This window comes from Mauremys mutica, chromosome 7 (genome assembly GCF_020497125.1).
Source record: "Mauremys mutica isolate MM-2020 ecotype Southern chromosome 7, ASM2049712v1, whole genome shotgun sequence".
Taxonomy (NCBI): domain Eukaryota; kingdom Metazoa; phylum Chordata; order Testudines; family Geoemydidae; genus Mauremys; species Mauremys mutica.
Window position 1 is genome coordinate 76326418 of NC_059078.1, and position 16733 is coordinate 76343150.

General features: G+C 43.4%; 1 protein-coding gene across 1 annotated transcript in view; it reads right to left on the reverse strand.

Moving 5' to 3' along the window:
* The window catches only part of BMPR1A (bone morphogenetic protein receptor type 1A), a 216850-nt gene extending 210479 nt beyond the window's left edge, over window positions 1-6371 (reverse strand). The window contains exon 1 of the mRNA XM_045024178.1: window positions 6038-6371. The gene's annotated coding sequence lies outside the window, so the exon portion shown is untranslated. The remainder of the gene's footprint in view (window positions 1-6037) is intronic.
* Window positions 6372-16733: the final 10362 nt, after the last annotated feature.

The window sequence follows — 16733 nt, forward strand, 5'->3', positions numbered from 1 at the left end:
TCATGTAAGTATTTATTTTGTTATTTATCCATTTTGTTATTTTTTTTTAAATCACACAAATACCACTGAATACATGCATGTCAAGACCAGCTATATATGTTTATAAGATTTCCAATCTTAGAGATTGGAATTGTGTCCCCCACAATGTTTGGGCAGACCCTAGCACAATGGGGCTCTGATCAAGGCTGGTACATCTAACACGGAGATGGGCAAACTACAGTCCACGGGCCACATCCGGCCTAGTCCTTGAGCTCCTGGCCCAGGAGGCTAACCCCCGGCCCCTCCCCCCACTGTTCCTCTCCCCTGCAGCCTCAGCTCACCACATCGCTGGTGCAATGCTCTGGGTGGCAGTGCTACGAGCTCCTGGGGCAGTGCAGCTGCACCTGGTGCTCTGTGCTGCAAAGTGGCATGGTTGGCTCCAGCCGGGCAGCATGGCTGCCAGCCACCGGTGCTCCAGGCAGCATGGTAAGGGGGCTCAGGGGACTGGATAGGGGACAGGAGAGTTCGGGGGGGTGGTCAGGGGCCGGGGGGGGGGTTAGGGGCCAGGGCGGTCTGAGGGCGGGGAACAGGGGGGTTGAATGGGGGCAGGAGTCGGGGGGGCAGTCAGGAAGGAGAGGAGGGGTTGGATGGTGTGGCAGGGGGCAGTAGTCCCGGGGGGGGGAGGGGGGAGGCGGCTATCAGGGTGAGAAGCAGGAGGGTCGGATAGGGGGCCCGGCTGTTTGGGGAGGCACAGCCTCCCCTAGCTGGCCCTCCATACAATTTTGGAAACCCGATGCAGCCCTCAAGCCAAAAAGTTTGCCCTTCCCTGATCTAACAACTATAGTTAGGCTTGGAAAGATTACATTTTTATTGGTAAATGTCCATAAACATTGATTTCAACACACACGCCGCCAAAAAAAAATGTCCATCAATAATAATCAATTTATGGATAGGCAAAGAAAGAAAAATGTTGCTTGAGAAATTATTAGAGTTTGATTTAAGGATATTTATTTTGTGCATTCTGACATGTGATGCTGAAAATTTGTATCAACTGTTAAAGAGCTTTAACTTTTTGAAACTCAACATCTACTGTGATTAAATAATTACTGTCTGATCCTGCCATAATTTCCCATAATTGTGAAACATTAAATAGATACAAATAAAAAAGCTAAAAAATAAACATTATCAGTCAGAATTATAAAAAAAATATTGAATTCTGCCCAGCCCAACTATAGTAATGTAAATATCAATTAATAAGATTCCCTGATCTTCTCACATTAACCACTATGAATTATACAAATTCCCAACATTATGCCCATAGTCCAATGAGCCTCAATATACGCCAGTCTTTTGAACTACACAGCTTGATAAACTGAAACGCAAGAGACAAGAGAGGGAGGAAGTAATACACTTGCAAATTTGCAGCGCTGCAGCAGGGTGTGAAAACACACCCTCTCCAATGCTGCAAATTGCGGCGCTGCAAAGCGCCAGTGTGGTCAAAGCCCGTACGTTATTCCCCACAGGGAGGTGGAGTACGGACAGCACTGGGAGAGCTCTCTCCCAGCGCTGGCGCTTTGACTACACTTAGCGCTTCAAAGCGCTGCGTAGCCATAGCCTCAGTATCAACAAGAGGGAGCCTCTCTCAAAAGTCAGGAGAAAAGGAGTCTAAGGATCATCCTTGGTTTTCCAGTTTTAAATCAGACACACTCTCTCTTTTTTCATCACCAGAGGTCCAGCTCCATTATTAGAGTTAATCTTTCAAACTGTGTGGCCCCATTAAGGAAGAAAGATAAACCCAGTAAGATGCTGGCAAACTTGTTCGCATGAGATGTCCACATTCTGTCAAATTAGAAACCAGCTCCTCAGTTTTGTTCTTCCTCAATGGCAGGCCAACTATTTTTTTTGTTTAACTTCAGGCTGATGAAGAGCAAGCATAAAATATTGAATAATTATTGCTGTACTGGGTCCTTAATAGGAATATATCTTATATTTATCCATTTACTAAAAAATGGTGTACTATTCCTAGACAGAATTGCCATGAAACCCCACGTTATTGTTTTACTGTTTCAAGTTCCTGAATATGGTCTATTTTTCCCCCCACTGGAAATTAACTGACTCAATTTAGTTTTTCAATTCATTTCCTTATCCTCACCAAGAATTATGTATCTCTCACCCCAATATTACTTTTCATTTTTTAAATATGGTTAATATTATCAGATGTCTCAATTTTTATGTTATTTTTGTTTTTAATTAAATATCTTTTCCAGAAATAGTATGATTTACATGTTCAAACTCAAATTATTTTAATCACTTCTGGGAACATTAACAGCTATGAAGACTTTACCTTAGCTTCTAAGCAAAAGATCATGAAACAAAAATTGACAAAATCGTGTCTTTCATTTCCGAAGCACAACAACAACATTGTAAAGGAAACACAGAAACCTGATGTCACCAGCGAGGAGTGCAGATGTTAGGTAAGGTAACTGAAGAAGAAACAAAGCATCAAGATTTTATGGGGATAATCTGCTTAAAAACAAAACAAAAAAAAACCCCTCCAAGTTATCAGCCCATAGAAGATTTGCATCTAGGGGGCAATTACTCTGACTTGCAATGGTCTGCAAATTAAACCAGTCTATTTGCTGTACACAGTATCCTGCCTTTTAGGAATAACACTGGAGGAAGTGAGGCTCTGAGCATACTCTCAATCTCCAAATATTCTACCACAGATTGGGCTATCCATCTGCACCACTAAAAAAAAATCAAGAGATTTGGCTTGACGTTACTGAGTTCTTCCTCACTATTGCTTATTTTCAGAGATCAGATAAGGAAAGAAATGCCCACTGGCTTGAAGACTGAGTTCCTCCTTATCAAAGAAGTGCCTCGTGATTGGGAGATGGTGGGGTGCATTCCCAGAAATCAACAGTAAGGGAGAATTCCCTATTTGCAACTTTACACAAGAATACCTGTAAGATTTACATATTTAAAAAAATCCTGCCCTATCAGTCCCTTTCAGTGAGTCTTACCATAAAGGTATTGTATACAGCCCTACAGCTGGATTGACTCATAGCTGGTTATCTGCTATTGGGAAAACAGACTGTTTCATTCATCAAAGATGCCAGCCATGAAGAGAAGTGGGGTTGAGGATGGATTTTTTTCAAGGAGGTTGGTGAAGTTGGGTCTGTTTCTCTTGACAGAAATAGGATTAGCACATGCAGTGTATGCACAAAGCCTTGGATTCTGCCTTCTCCTCCTTTCATGCGGGAGAACTGCACCACTGCTCTTGCTGTGGAGCCAACATCTCTGGCCTTCTGCAGCTTAAAAAACCATGGAAATTTTCAGATATCAAGCTAAGAGATACAAAGGGTAAAACTGACTTCACTAATCTACTACAGGGTAACACTTTAAAAAAAAGGGGGGGGGTGTAAAAAAGTGTTAATGTAGTCTACACATAGTTTCTCAATATTTTATTTTTTAAAATATAAGTTAATATGCATGCATAACAAATCCTTCACTGAACATATTTTAACACTACACACCTGCACAGCCTTTACTTTGCTTCACAAAAAAATATTAGAAATATAACTGCAAAGGGTTTTTTGTATTAAATCTAAACCCAAAATAATATTCTTCAAACCATGCTACAGAGAACTCATCTCAAAAACTCCAGTAGGCAGGTTCTAGTCTGCTCTCATTCAAAAGCCTCTTCACATCCATTTCCCAACACTTTTAAGCAGAAGCAACATTCATCTATGGTGGACATTTTACTGGGGTAATTAAAACACAAAACAAAAAAACAAATACACACCTCTTCACATCTGCCATGGCCAAGAACAAAATCTCAACACAACTCAGAACAAATCTGACCGAACATTTGCAGCAACTACCCAAAAAACCCCTATGAAAACTAACAACCACAAAGCCTAAACCTACCAGAAAATGGTTTAAGAACAGTTGGTTCCATATCCATACCAACTGGAGGAAAAAGAAGAACCAAGAGAATACATTAGAGTATATACATTTTTATACTCTTGATTCCAGATTACACTGGAACCAAAGAACAAGCACGTGTCCCCCTTAAAGGTTTTACTGCAGTCAGTATTTTTGTGGTTCATGTAGCTATATCTGCAGAGACAATGTCAAGAAGATTAGAATTTAGTTTTATATAGAGGCTTTTATTGCAAAATCATTTGAAATACCTTGTAATTAGAGTTTAAAATACTTGATCATATTTTATCAGTAAAAAATCAATCTAAAAATTAAAAAAAAATGTTTTGGTGTCACAATTTAGAAACAGTAAGGGAGGTAAATTTTCCTTATGAAAGTCATAAGACTCTAGCTTTACCAAATACATTAATCTTTTATGTTAAATGAATGTCAAATAGCACCTACTAAGATCTACACCCACAGGTGCAGGTTCTTGCTTTTAGTGCAATACTTCACAGTTGCTAAACAAAAACTCAACCCCTATCATAGATCTTAAATATTTCTAATATAAAATATGCATCTGTTAAACAACTATGTCAAAAATGTTACCCTCATTAAAAAAGGTGAACATATTTCCACCAAGTTTTAATCACAGAGTTAGAAGTGCATACTTTGATATTAACTCTATTAATAATCTCTGGACATGCAGCACTGTTGTGCAGTGCTATATCCAATGACAGTCCTTATCTTGTAAGTTTTTTTCTTGGGTGATCACTGAAAAGTTATCACCTTAAATATGTATTCTCAAAACAGATTTTTCACCTTCTGCAAAAAATTAATATGAAAACATGATCAACCTTTCACTTGCAGAAGAGGTGAAACTGTTGGATTTAGATTCTGCAATACTGTTTCTTGGTACAAAATCTAGTCTAAACATTTTAAGGATTCTGAAGTGTTACTGTTTAGCCCAGTGGTCCCCAACACAGTGCCCGCGCGCGCCAGTGCCCCACTTCCTGGCCAGTGGTCGAGCATCCACCGAAATGCTGCCAAAATTCAGCAGCTATTTCGGCAGCGACGCCTCTGGATGACACCGCTTGCCAAGTTGAGCATCCGCTGAAATGCCGCCAAATTTCAGCAGCATTTTGGCGGATGCTCGACCGCCGCCATGGTCCTTCGTCTGGTGCCCACCAGATGAAAAAGGTTGGGGACCACTGGTTTAGCCAAACCGCTTCTTCTAGATTTTGTAGTCAGTTACACAGATATGCAACCTAAAACCTAACAGACCATTGTCCTCAAGTACAGAAACTATCAGACGCTTTAATGTTTAACTGTTGAATTATTACAGATTTAATAGAAAGGATGCAATATAACTTTGTTTAAAAACATCTCACAACGTTAGAAATTAAAGGTCCTTCATGAAAGCCCTTACTAACCTAAGTAATGCCAGTGATTATGAGACTCGTCTTGCACCAGTATAGATTGTATAGCACCCAGCCTTAAATTACATTACCAAAATGGGGGGGGGAGCCACTGTAGTAGAGAAACACATAAAGCTCCAATCTTGCAAAGGGCCACGCACTGACCGAGCGCTGTGCCCATACAGAGCCCCACTGACTTCCATGGGCCCTCTGCGTCACTGCCAGGGCCCACCCACAATGCGCACACTTGCAGGGCTAGGGCCTGCTTTGCCGAGCGGCGCCAGCACCCCGGGAGCGGGGAGCAGAGGAGGGTTGGAAATAACGTTACTGTCGCGAGTCGCGTTAGCCCGTTCAGGCGGCGCCCGGCGCGGGGTGAAAACAGCGAGAACGAGCGGTGCCGGGGGGGCTGTTCCCGCAGGAGAAGGGGGCACGGCGTGCAGGGTGGCTGCGGCACCCAGGGCTCCGGCGGCAGAGGTGGCTACGGCCGTGAAGCGCGACTAGGGCCCAGCCCCGCAGCGCACCCCCGTAGGACGGGGGCCTCGGCGATAGCTAGCGACCAGCGTGCACGTCCCTCCGCCGGCCCGGGGCAGCACAACGTGCCCCCCATCAGTGCATCCCGGGGGGGGCTTTTCCCCGACAGCCAGAGGCGGCGGGAGGTCCGCGGGAGAAGCCGGCCCCGCGAAGGCGCGCTGGGCCTCTCGGCTCCCCGCACTCACCCGTCGCAGGGGTCCGTCATTCTTTTCGCTGGGGGTCGCTCCCCGTGTCACCCTGCGAGCGGCTCCTGGCCTCACACGGCCCGGCTAGACGGTGGGGGTGGAGGCGGGGGCGCGAGCAGAGGGGACACGGCGCAGGCTCCGCCGCCACAGCTCGCAATCCCGACGCCCAGCCAGAGCCCTCTGCGTGCGGGAGGGGGGAGCAGGACTCCAATCACTGCAGCCAGCGACACCAGCCAGCACCACGGCGGGCGGGGGAGGCGGAGCGCGCAATCGCCGCGGCCAGACTGGCTCACTCGGGGCGAGCGCCCCTGGGACACCACCGCCCTCACGCGCCGCCAACCTCCAACTGCTACCAGCGCCTCCCGAGGGGAGCCGAGCGCTGCTCGGCGGAGATTCCCGAAGGCTTCCCGCCCGCCCCCTGACACGCGAGCGCTCGGAGGAGACCGCCAGTGCCCCCCTCCCCCAGGACCCGAGCGTTCGGAGGTCACCAACCGCCGCCCCGACGGTGCGAAGACCAGCAAACGCCCCCGCCCAGGAGATCCCCAAACCCGAGCGCTGGGAGACCGCCAAGCCCTCCCCCGCAACCCGAGCGCTCGAGATCACCAAGCCCTCCCCCGCACAACCTGAGCTCTGGGAATCACCAGCGCCAAATGCTTGGAGGCAGATCACCCACTCACCGTCCCTGAAGTCCCTGCTTGAAGATCGCCAAAGGGTTACCCCAGGGAGTTCCTGGGGATGAACTGACAGGAGCCTGGGCCTTTCTGCTCCCTCAGCCAGCAGCACAAACTACCCTTGCTCCCTCCTAAATCCCCTCCCTGGTGCTTCCTCTGTGTTGCCCACCCATACTCTGCCACCACCACCCACTCACTCCCAAGGTTACTAGCAGGGCCTGTTGATATTGACATGCACTGTTTTAAATAAATCACTTCAACTCTCCACAACTGCCCAAACCAGAACCCATTAGGATGCTCTCTTGTGGTGCCTCCAAAAGAAGGGAGGCAGATGGCCTTCCGGATCAGTGCAGGAGGGTGTTTCAGCAAGAGGAGGTGGCCAAATGGCTGTGTGAGGCCAACGTCCTTAGCAGAGCAAAGGTAGTGACATGTTGGGAGGTGAGAGCAGCATTAGAAAGAATTATCAGTGGCTTTGAAGGAAGAGAATAAGCTTGGACTTTATGCAGCAGAAAACGGAGTCAATCCAAGGTTTCAAAGAGCTCTGAAGGTTATGTTAGCAGCTGTGCTTTGGATGGATTCAAAGGGAGCAACATGCATGTTAGAGTGGCCAAGAGGAGGTGGTTATAGTAGCAAGATGGGAATCTGGACAAGAGTTTTAGCTATGAGAGAAGGAAAGTTTGAATTCTGGAAAGGTTACAAGAGAAGTGGCAGGATATTGTTGTAACCTTTATGTATAGGATGAAGAAGAACAACTTTTATAGTTTAGAGAAGGGCAACTAAAATTATTAGAGGTTTGGAACAGGTCCCATATGAGGAGAGATTAAAGAGGCTAGGACTTTTCAGCTTGGAAAAGAGGAGACTAAGGGGGATATGATAGAGGTATATAAAATCATGAGTGATGTGGAGAAAGTGAATAAGGAAAAGTTATTTACTTGTTCCCATAATATAAGAACTAGGGGCCACCAAATGAAATTAAGTGGCAGCAGGTTTAAAACAAATAAAAGTAAGTCCTTCTTCACACATCGCACAGCCAACTTGTGGAACTCCTTGCCTGAGGTGGTTGTGAAGGCTAGGATTATAATAGGGTTTAAAAGAATTGGATAAATTCATGGAGGTTAAGTCCATTAATGGCTATAGCCAGGATGGGTAAGGAATGGTGTCCCTAGCCTCTGTTTGTCAGAGGGTGGTGATGAACAGCAGGAGAGAGATCACTGGATCATTACCTGTTAGGTTCACTCCCTCTGGGGCACCTGGCATTGGCCACTGGTGGTAGACAGGATACTGGGCTGGATGGACCTTTGGTCTGACCCAGTTCAGCCATTCTTACGTTCTTATCTTGCCCAGATAATTCTCCAAATAACTAAGCCAGCTAAGACTGTGACACCTTACCCCTTTCACCTCCCTAGTGAGATGCATTCCTTACTTGTGAATTTGCCAAAGGCCATGCTTTGCATTGAGTTTCTCAGCTCCTCATTATTAGCAAGGTGCTGTCTGTCTTCAATCAGTGCTTCCCAACCACTGGTACAACCACTCAGAAGGAATCTTGGTGGTGTTGCACTGTGTGACATGTAGAGGGGCACACTGCCCACCTGGACTCCAAGCATTCTATGCCACACACCCCAGAACTACACCAGTTCCACTGTGGGCAGGGCCTTGTGCTCTTGCAGAGAAGGGACAGGATTTGCACCTTCATGTTGCCGAAGAAAAGTGATTAGAAGTATTCAGTTTCTGTTTATTTCAAGAGCTTTATATGCATAGCCTACTGCAAAGGAAAACTAAAATTCCACAGACTTACTCAGTTTCCCTTTGCAACTGAATGGAGCACTGCTTGGGACACAGCATTTGCTGCTGGCAGGATGGATGCCTACCCAGACAAACTCATTCCAGGGAGCAGCTGATTGGAAAGTGTGGTGAAGACACTTAGGGGTGGCAGATGGCCTCTCACAAATGCTTTGGAGTAAACACAAGCATGCATGGTGTGGCGTCCACTTCACAATCTAGCTCTATTCCATTTGTTGGTATTAGATAGAATTTATATACCTTCTGCACTTCAGCTTCAAACTACTTACTACCTCTGGATCTGAGATAATAGCTCAGGCTTTACTGCACAGTTCATGTATATTTTAGACCCTGATTGAATCAGAACTGTGGGGTGAGTACTTGTATCATGTTAACCTAGTCTAGAAAATAAAGAGGAAGGTATCATTTAAAACCTAATGCCTTTGCAGCTTTTTTTTTTACATGAACAATTAAATGCACATTTAAAAAATGTGTCTAAGTGACTAAATACTGTGGTGATAGGCACAGTAGAAATGCAAACCTTCTTTTCTTAGATTTTCAGAAACATCCTGCCTTTTGTCCCTGTGCCAGAAAAAATGTGTCAGCATCCAAAATGAAAACAGCCTACAGCACAGACAAAAATCACAGCTTCTACACTGGGCAGTATAGAACCCAGAGAAACCCAGGTACCCTTTTTCTTTGAAATTATTGACATATATGCAGTTCCTCCACTCTATCTGCTCAGAATAACAAAACAGACAGTAGAGAAGAATGTGACAGGCATTTGTTCTCACAACCCAAAGCACAACTGCTAGAGCTAACTTTAAGGCAGCAGACATAACGATATCTCTGTAAAGTAATAAGCTGTGAGGTAATGTGATATTGAGCCTTTCATGCAGAGGTTGATTCAAATCCAATATAGGTTCCTAATCACCAAAAGCTGAACATTGAACATCCGTTTGATGCTGTATGAGAAATGTATAACTGGTTTTCATCCAGTTCCTATTGGACAGATTTATACATCGCAAAAACTGCAATTGCAAAGGGTATCTTTTAGGGCGCTCATTGGAATAGTCTTGTACTGAATATGCTTGAAGTATTTCCTCCCAGTCAGGACTGAAGCACGTGTTCTGTTGGGGATTAAGTTTGTGTTGCCATTGCCCACATTGTATCTATTCTCTGAATAAATAGAGGGCTCAGGTAATGTGGCATCTTTCATAAATACTACATTTAATAAAAAATGTAACACACTATAAGAAAATAGCATTAGAATAATGTCAGGGTTGCATGAGATGGAGGTAAATCTACATCTAAATGAGTGTCAGACACCTTTGCACAGAAAGTTACTCAAATGGCTGGGTTTGTGATGGCCATGAGTAAAAAAAAATCAGATGGAAAGCTAAGGATTGGAAAGAGCCAATAACCATGACTCTGATTTCACATTGGTGTAAATCATAAATAATGCCAGCGAAGTTAATGGAGGTACAATTGTGTAAAACCCACATAAGTGATGTGAGAGTCTGGCCCATTATTTATAGGTCCAAAGTAATATGTTTAAAAAGAGGGTTTGCATGTAGACAAGAGTTAATAGCAATTCAAAAGGAGCAGGATGTAATAAATATAAGGTGAGAAATATCAGAGCTGTCACTTGCAAATGTTTTAATTATGTACTCCATAAAAGACCCAATCTTGCAATTCTTACCAAGCTAAATTTGGGAGATTATCTTGGAGGCTTTGCCTGAGTGAGGAGTGAAAAATCGGGCCTGAAATGGGATATTTTTGCACATTTCTGTTTGGGGCAGATTGTTAGTATATGATAAGTCTGGCTGAGGATGATCTATCTATTTAAACCAGGCACTTGGTAGTGAGCACCATGAATAGGATCTGGTCAATGAGGCATATATGCATGCAGCCCACCAGTTATCAATAGCATAAACTCACCTTGCTAGTGACTCAAGACTGTAGGAGTGCGCAAAACCTGGGAAACCTCGCTCTTTAATAAAATGGGTATTTATTTTGATAACAGAATCTCAGAAATACTGAGACAGGCTCAGAGAGCAGGAACATATGGGTACCCTACACTTGGCCCTGAGGGGTGTGGGGACCCCAGGTGAAATACAGTAGGACCAGCTCAAGGTGGACAGTCATGTTGCAGAGATTAAGGAAGCTGTGTAGAAAATGTTCTGGTTTTTTGATAAATTTATAGACTAGATACACTTCCAGATGTTTTCTCTGTCATTTCCTCTCCAGGAATTTTTTGTTAGTTCTTGGAATCACTTTGGGCCCAGAAATCTTAAATATGAAAAAATCTTCAAGAAAAAGAAATACATATTGAGAGATAAGGTCAACTGTATGAGCAGCATATATTTGTATATCCTTCTTCCCTTCATACCTCCAAAGTGTGCAGTGTGGTACATACTCCAGACACTCTGAAACTGGTTCAGGGCGACCTGTTGCCAACAAGCATGGTGAGGAACAGGTGACTTATCTAGCATAGAAAGGTTTAAGAATATGAAGGCTTAGTAGCCTGAAGAGATGTAAACTTTAAGGAGGCAATTTTGTTGCATGCTTGTTGAAGTGAAACAGATCAGAATGCTGTACAGATGAAGCACAGAATTTTTAACTAATCAAGCCCTTCCATTTTATTTTATCTTTATGATTGCAAACATATATTATTATGAAAATAAATACCCCATGTTCCACCTTAATATTACTCCACACTCAGGTGTTTTTCTACTTAAAAATGACATTAAATTGACCCTGTCTAGTAACTTGTCTTTTTCTGAATTATTTTATTTGAAAGCACATCTCAATTATAAATTCATTGCATTGTCCACTACTTAGAACTACCAATGATTAGAATAAATATTATTATGAGAGCAGTATAATTAAATCAAGAAACTGGGCTGAAAGTCATGAGTAAAGGTCTTTTTCAAAGATTACTACTATTGAAGCATGACTAATAAAAAAGCAAGCATATTCATAAGGTAAGAGGTCTCTGAAACATCACTAGCCAAGCTTCATTCCAGACAAGTCTGCAGTGGAACTAAAAGTACAACACAGGTGGAATAGGATAGGAAGAAACATGTCATGAGTCGTAACAGCCTGGTGTGCTTAGCATAGGGAGAATGAAAGGGAAAGATACCCTTGCATTGCTTAGTTAGCAGGTGTGTTTACATGTTACTTCATTGGTAAGTTAGTTTTCGTGGGCCAGATTCTTTCTGACCCATGCACAGAAGACATAAGGAATGGAGAGAATACTCCCTCTCCATTACTGTTGGGTGGCAAATGACACCTCAAAGGGAAGGAGAGGAGAAGGAGACAAAAGCATGGCTTTTTGCCCAGATATGCACCAACAGAGCTGGTGGAGTAAGCTGTACCCCACAAAAGAGTAGAGTGGTGGGAGCATTGCCCCTGTGTGCCCAGGGGCTCTGGGAGGCATTTTGCCTCCCTGTAGCAGAAAATCTCCCATTACTATCCCTTAGTGAGTGTAGCTCCATGGTGTCCTTTGCTATGGGCTATGCCTAACTGGCACCATCTAGCCCTGTTTGGCTCTGTTCTCTACCACCACATAAGTCACACATCAAATGAATTATAGGTAAGGAAAAACATGTATGAACCCAGCTGGTACTAAGGTTTCACTCAAGTATTCATCTAATACCAACAGTTGTTAGTTTCAGGTTCACAGAATTAGTGGTATGTTCTTTCTTCAGTAATAAAATGCACTTGCATTATTGTAGGTTCTTTGTATGCACTGAGAGGAGAATAAACTCTTTACAGCTGGACTCCAGCACTAATTTTAAAGTAGGTGGTCTTCTGAATTATTACCACTTTATTAAGGAGATGCTCTACAAGTCTGTTTTAATTAAGTTAGCTCCTTTTCCTGGTGAAAAAAATAGGTAAGGGGTTTGTAGCTGTGTGTAGTGAGTGCAGTTATGCTTAGGACTATTTTTTGCTATGTGTAGTATTTCTTCATACGTTGGACCAAAGTTGTTTCTTTTGTGAATATATTGTCTTGCAAATTACATCTTTTTATTAATGTAACATAAAAGCACAATTTTAAAGGAAAATATGTTTGTCTATCAAGTGAGCTAATACAATTCAAGGATTAATATATGTAAATACAAATTTAGAGAAGCAGCGATCTGTATAATCATGGCCTCACCCACTGTTATACAGATCATACTTAAAATACTACACATTATAATGATAATGAGCATGTAGTTAACCATACAGCATTGTGTTAAATCCAGAGTAACTTGCTTGAACTTAATGGGAGTTCTTTTGGGTTTACAGTCAGTAAAAACTAGAGCAAAATTTGACCCAGAATGAGTAAACTTTTAACTGCCTAAGATCTGTTTCTGATTGCACATTCACTTCACCTCTTGTTACGGTACCTGTAAGTCTCTTGTAGAAGACTGCATACTCCTTGAGTGCATCAGCAAAACATATTAATCCCCCATCTACTGTTGCTGACAATAGTAAACCTTCATTCCTGTAAGCCTCTTTTACACCAAGAAAGTCACTTGTTGCTGACTATATTTGTCAGTAACAGGTCTCCCTGAACCAATGTTAAAAATGGTTTAATTGCTACTGTGCAAGGGCCAGAAGAATTTTTCAGCACCGTTACAAAAAGTGTGGTCTCTTGTCATGATATATATGCTGAAAATGACTGTGTCCTCAACTGCTCTCGCAGTAAAATTGTTTTTAACTCTAGTTCTGGGTGATCTGTTGCTGACAACCATGGTGAGCAATAGGTGAGTTACCTAGTGTAGAAATATTTAAGAAGATAGAGACTTACTAGATTGAAAAGATGTAAACTTCACACATGCAATTTGTTGCATGCTTGTTGGAATGAAACAGATCAGAGTCCAGGTGAAGCACAGAATTTTTAATGAATCAAGCCCTTAAATGTTATTTGATCTTTATCATTGTAAACATATCCGTAACCACAAATGTATTACTACAGTTATATATGCACCTAAGTGATCTGACCATCTCTTTGTTCATACATGTAGAAGTACAGTACATAGTGCTTTGCATATTCCAAGAGATTTATAGTTCTTCACAATTTGCTCTCTCTAGTGCTGGGAAATCATTTGCTGTCATGCATTCTACAACATGCACTCTATAATATTACCAAAAATAGTACAAACAAAATGGTACAGCTCACCTGCATTAAAAAAAAGAAAAGTGACAATGCTTGCAGTTCAGCCAAGTAATTTTTAGGAGAAATACAATAGTCATGTTGTGCATTTGAAATGCATAATAAAAAATTATTGAAGGCAAAAAAATATAACCTTATTCTCTCAGGTTTTCAATCCAACACATGCACCTGCACACACTTGGAAATGAAATCTGAACAAGTTCAAAAGACACACGACTAAGAGCCAAATCCTGCAATCCTTATTTGGGAGTAAATCCTGACTGACGGTGAGTATTTGCAATTTCCATTGCCTTCAATGAGAGTTGACAGGTTCTCAGCACTTCTCAGGATTTAGTCTTTAATTCTTACTCAGGTAAAACTCCCACTGAAGTTCAAAGCAATTTTGCCTGATTAAAGGATGCAGGATTTGGCCCTAAGAGAACAGTATTAACAATGTTAACAATAGTATTAACATTCCATAACAAATTCAAAAGCTTATACTAGAAATTAAATTCAGAGAACAACAAAAATCTCAAGGCAGTTGAGCAATTTTCAACACACATTCTCAGAACCTTAAACAATAGTGGCTGTTGCATGTATGGCCATCAGGAAACACAGCTGTGCTTCTTTCTGTAACAATTAATTACTTCCGCTGTATATAAAATTGAAAGTATTGGGTACTCTAGTGCGGAAAAAGGATATCCTGATACACTGCTCCTATTTCCTTACTAAAGGCTTTTACTGAACCTTTCACCATTAAATCATTTACAGTGAATTATCCTGTGATGAAAAAGGAAAGGCCAAAATGGATGGCTAACTATCATCTCAAAAAGCTATTTTCTTTTGAATTTTTGACTCTCGTATTTATATTTTTATTTGACTATTTCCCCAGGATGCCCTCTCTGATGGCAGGTCTTCAGTTTTAAGTTCCTGGAACTTAGCATAGTTTATAGTATAGAACTGGCCTAAGTGGCAGTGTTTCTTTGGAACACTGGCACTTCACTAGGCATGTGATACAAGGCAATGGAGAATCACTGTACGTACTCTTTGCCCCTTATGTTATATTATTAGACAATACTGACACTACTAAAAATAAACTGAAATGTTTATTAAACTAAGAGCTACAATATCTGTTCAAATTCCAAAATCAGTAATAGTGTGAATTTTCTGCCCTTACCAGGAGCGACGCCAGAGTTTCTGGCGCCCTTGGCAGAATTCGGGGGGCGGCATTTTGTGCACTCCCCACGGGGCGCGCGGGAGCTTCTGGTTCCACTCCCATCGCGCCAACAAAGAAGGACCCTCCGCCAAAATGCCACAGGCGACAGCAGCAGTCATTGAGCTGCTCAACTGCCTGCTGCTGTTTTCCGCGGAACGTCGGCAGAAGGTCCTTCTTCGGCGGCGCGATGGGAGTGGAACCGGAATCTCCCATTTGCCCCGTGAGAAGCGCACAAAATGCCGCCCCCCGAATCCTGGTGCCCTAGGCGACCGCCTAGGGTCGCCTAATGGAAGCGCCGACCCTGGCCCTTACACTGAACAGTACTGGTCAGAGTAGCTGAATCAAGCTTAATGGAATCCATGGGTGTTTGGTTGTTTTAACCTGCCATGACTTTGGTTCAGGCTTGTGTGTGTCTCCTTAAGGAGCTAATAGTATCACATTTAAAGAGCAGGAACCTTAATTTGTTATTCTGCAATAGGTACATCTGATGGTATTAGTTGTTGCAAGCAAAACCTGAATTCAGGTGCTGGCAGATAAATGAGGAGACTATTTTAAAATATTTTGTTTAAAAATATTTTCATATAAGCTCATGTATTTTCTAAACTATTTAGGATAATACATGGTTGTTTGTATTTGTTTATTAAAGATAATTTCAGTTTCCTTTTAAGGGATTCCTTACATTTTAAATCAGAACAAGTTGGACAGCCTGCTGTAAGGGTCTTCTCTGGTAAGATATATTTTAATGAGTATTAAAATGTAATAAATATAACTACATTTGTAGGAAATACAAGAAGTAAAAATGTTTTAGATAAGTCATGCCAAGGGTACTCTCATATGAGTAAATATTATTATTAAGTACTTGCATAACCACTTTTCCACTTCAAAGTTCTTTTCTAACATTCACTTGCTAATACTTTTTATTAATAGTGTGCAAAGTAAGTAGCATTATCCCCATTTTACATATAGGAAAATACACACAATGAGATTACGTGATCTAAGGCCACACAATGAGGGCAGAGCCAAGACTATATAACAGGCCTGTACAACTCGTAAAGTGGCGTGGGCCATATTACTCCAAAGAAAACAGCTGAGGGCCGAACCCTCCCCGGCCCTGCCAACTCCCTCCCCAGTGCCACCGAAACACCCCCCCCCAGCGCTGCCCAGCACCCCCGAAACACAACCCCCCTCAGCACCGCCCACCCTGCAAAAACAACCTCCCCCAGCGCCGCCCAGCCTCCCCCGAAACAACCCCCCCAAGTGCCGTCCGCCCCGTGGAAACAAACCCTCTTTCCCCCGCGCCGCCCCGCCAAAACAGCAGTATTGAACCTTGTTATAATAATGTTATAGCGGACCCCTAAGGTAGTATAATTAAGGTAAAAGAAAAATGTCTTTTTGCTAGAAGTAGAATAAGATCTTCCCTGCACTTTGTAATGAATTGCCCCGTTGAATGAATGAGGTGTGACTGAGGAAGGCGTGGAAGGCAGGCACCTCCAGACAGCTGCAACCCTTGGAGAGGGGATGGGAGCCAGACCAGATCAGTAGAACAGGTCAGCCACTGACTCATAGCTCGCCTCCTCAGCCCCCCACTTGCCTCCTCAGCCTCCCTCCACTGCTGCCATCTCACTTGCCCCCCACCCCCTGCGGCTCACCTGCCCCCACGCCACTGCCTGCCCGCTCGCATCCTCAGCCCTCCTCCCCCGCCACCAGCTCACCTGCCCCCCGCCAATGCCCACCCACTCGCTTCCTCAGACCCCCACTCCCCCAGCTCACCTTCCCCACTGCTCGCCCCGGAGCGGCGGTAAGCTGGGGCGGGGAGCAGTTCCCCTGCGCGCCCCACCTGGGTTACCTGCTGTGGCGCAGGCAGCTCTCCTTGCGTCCCCCTGC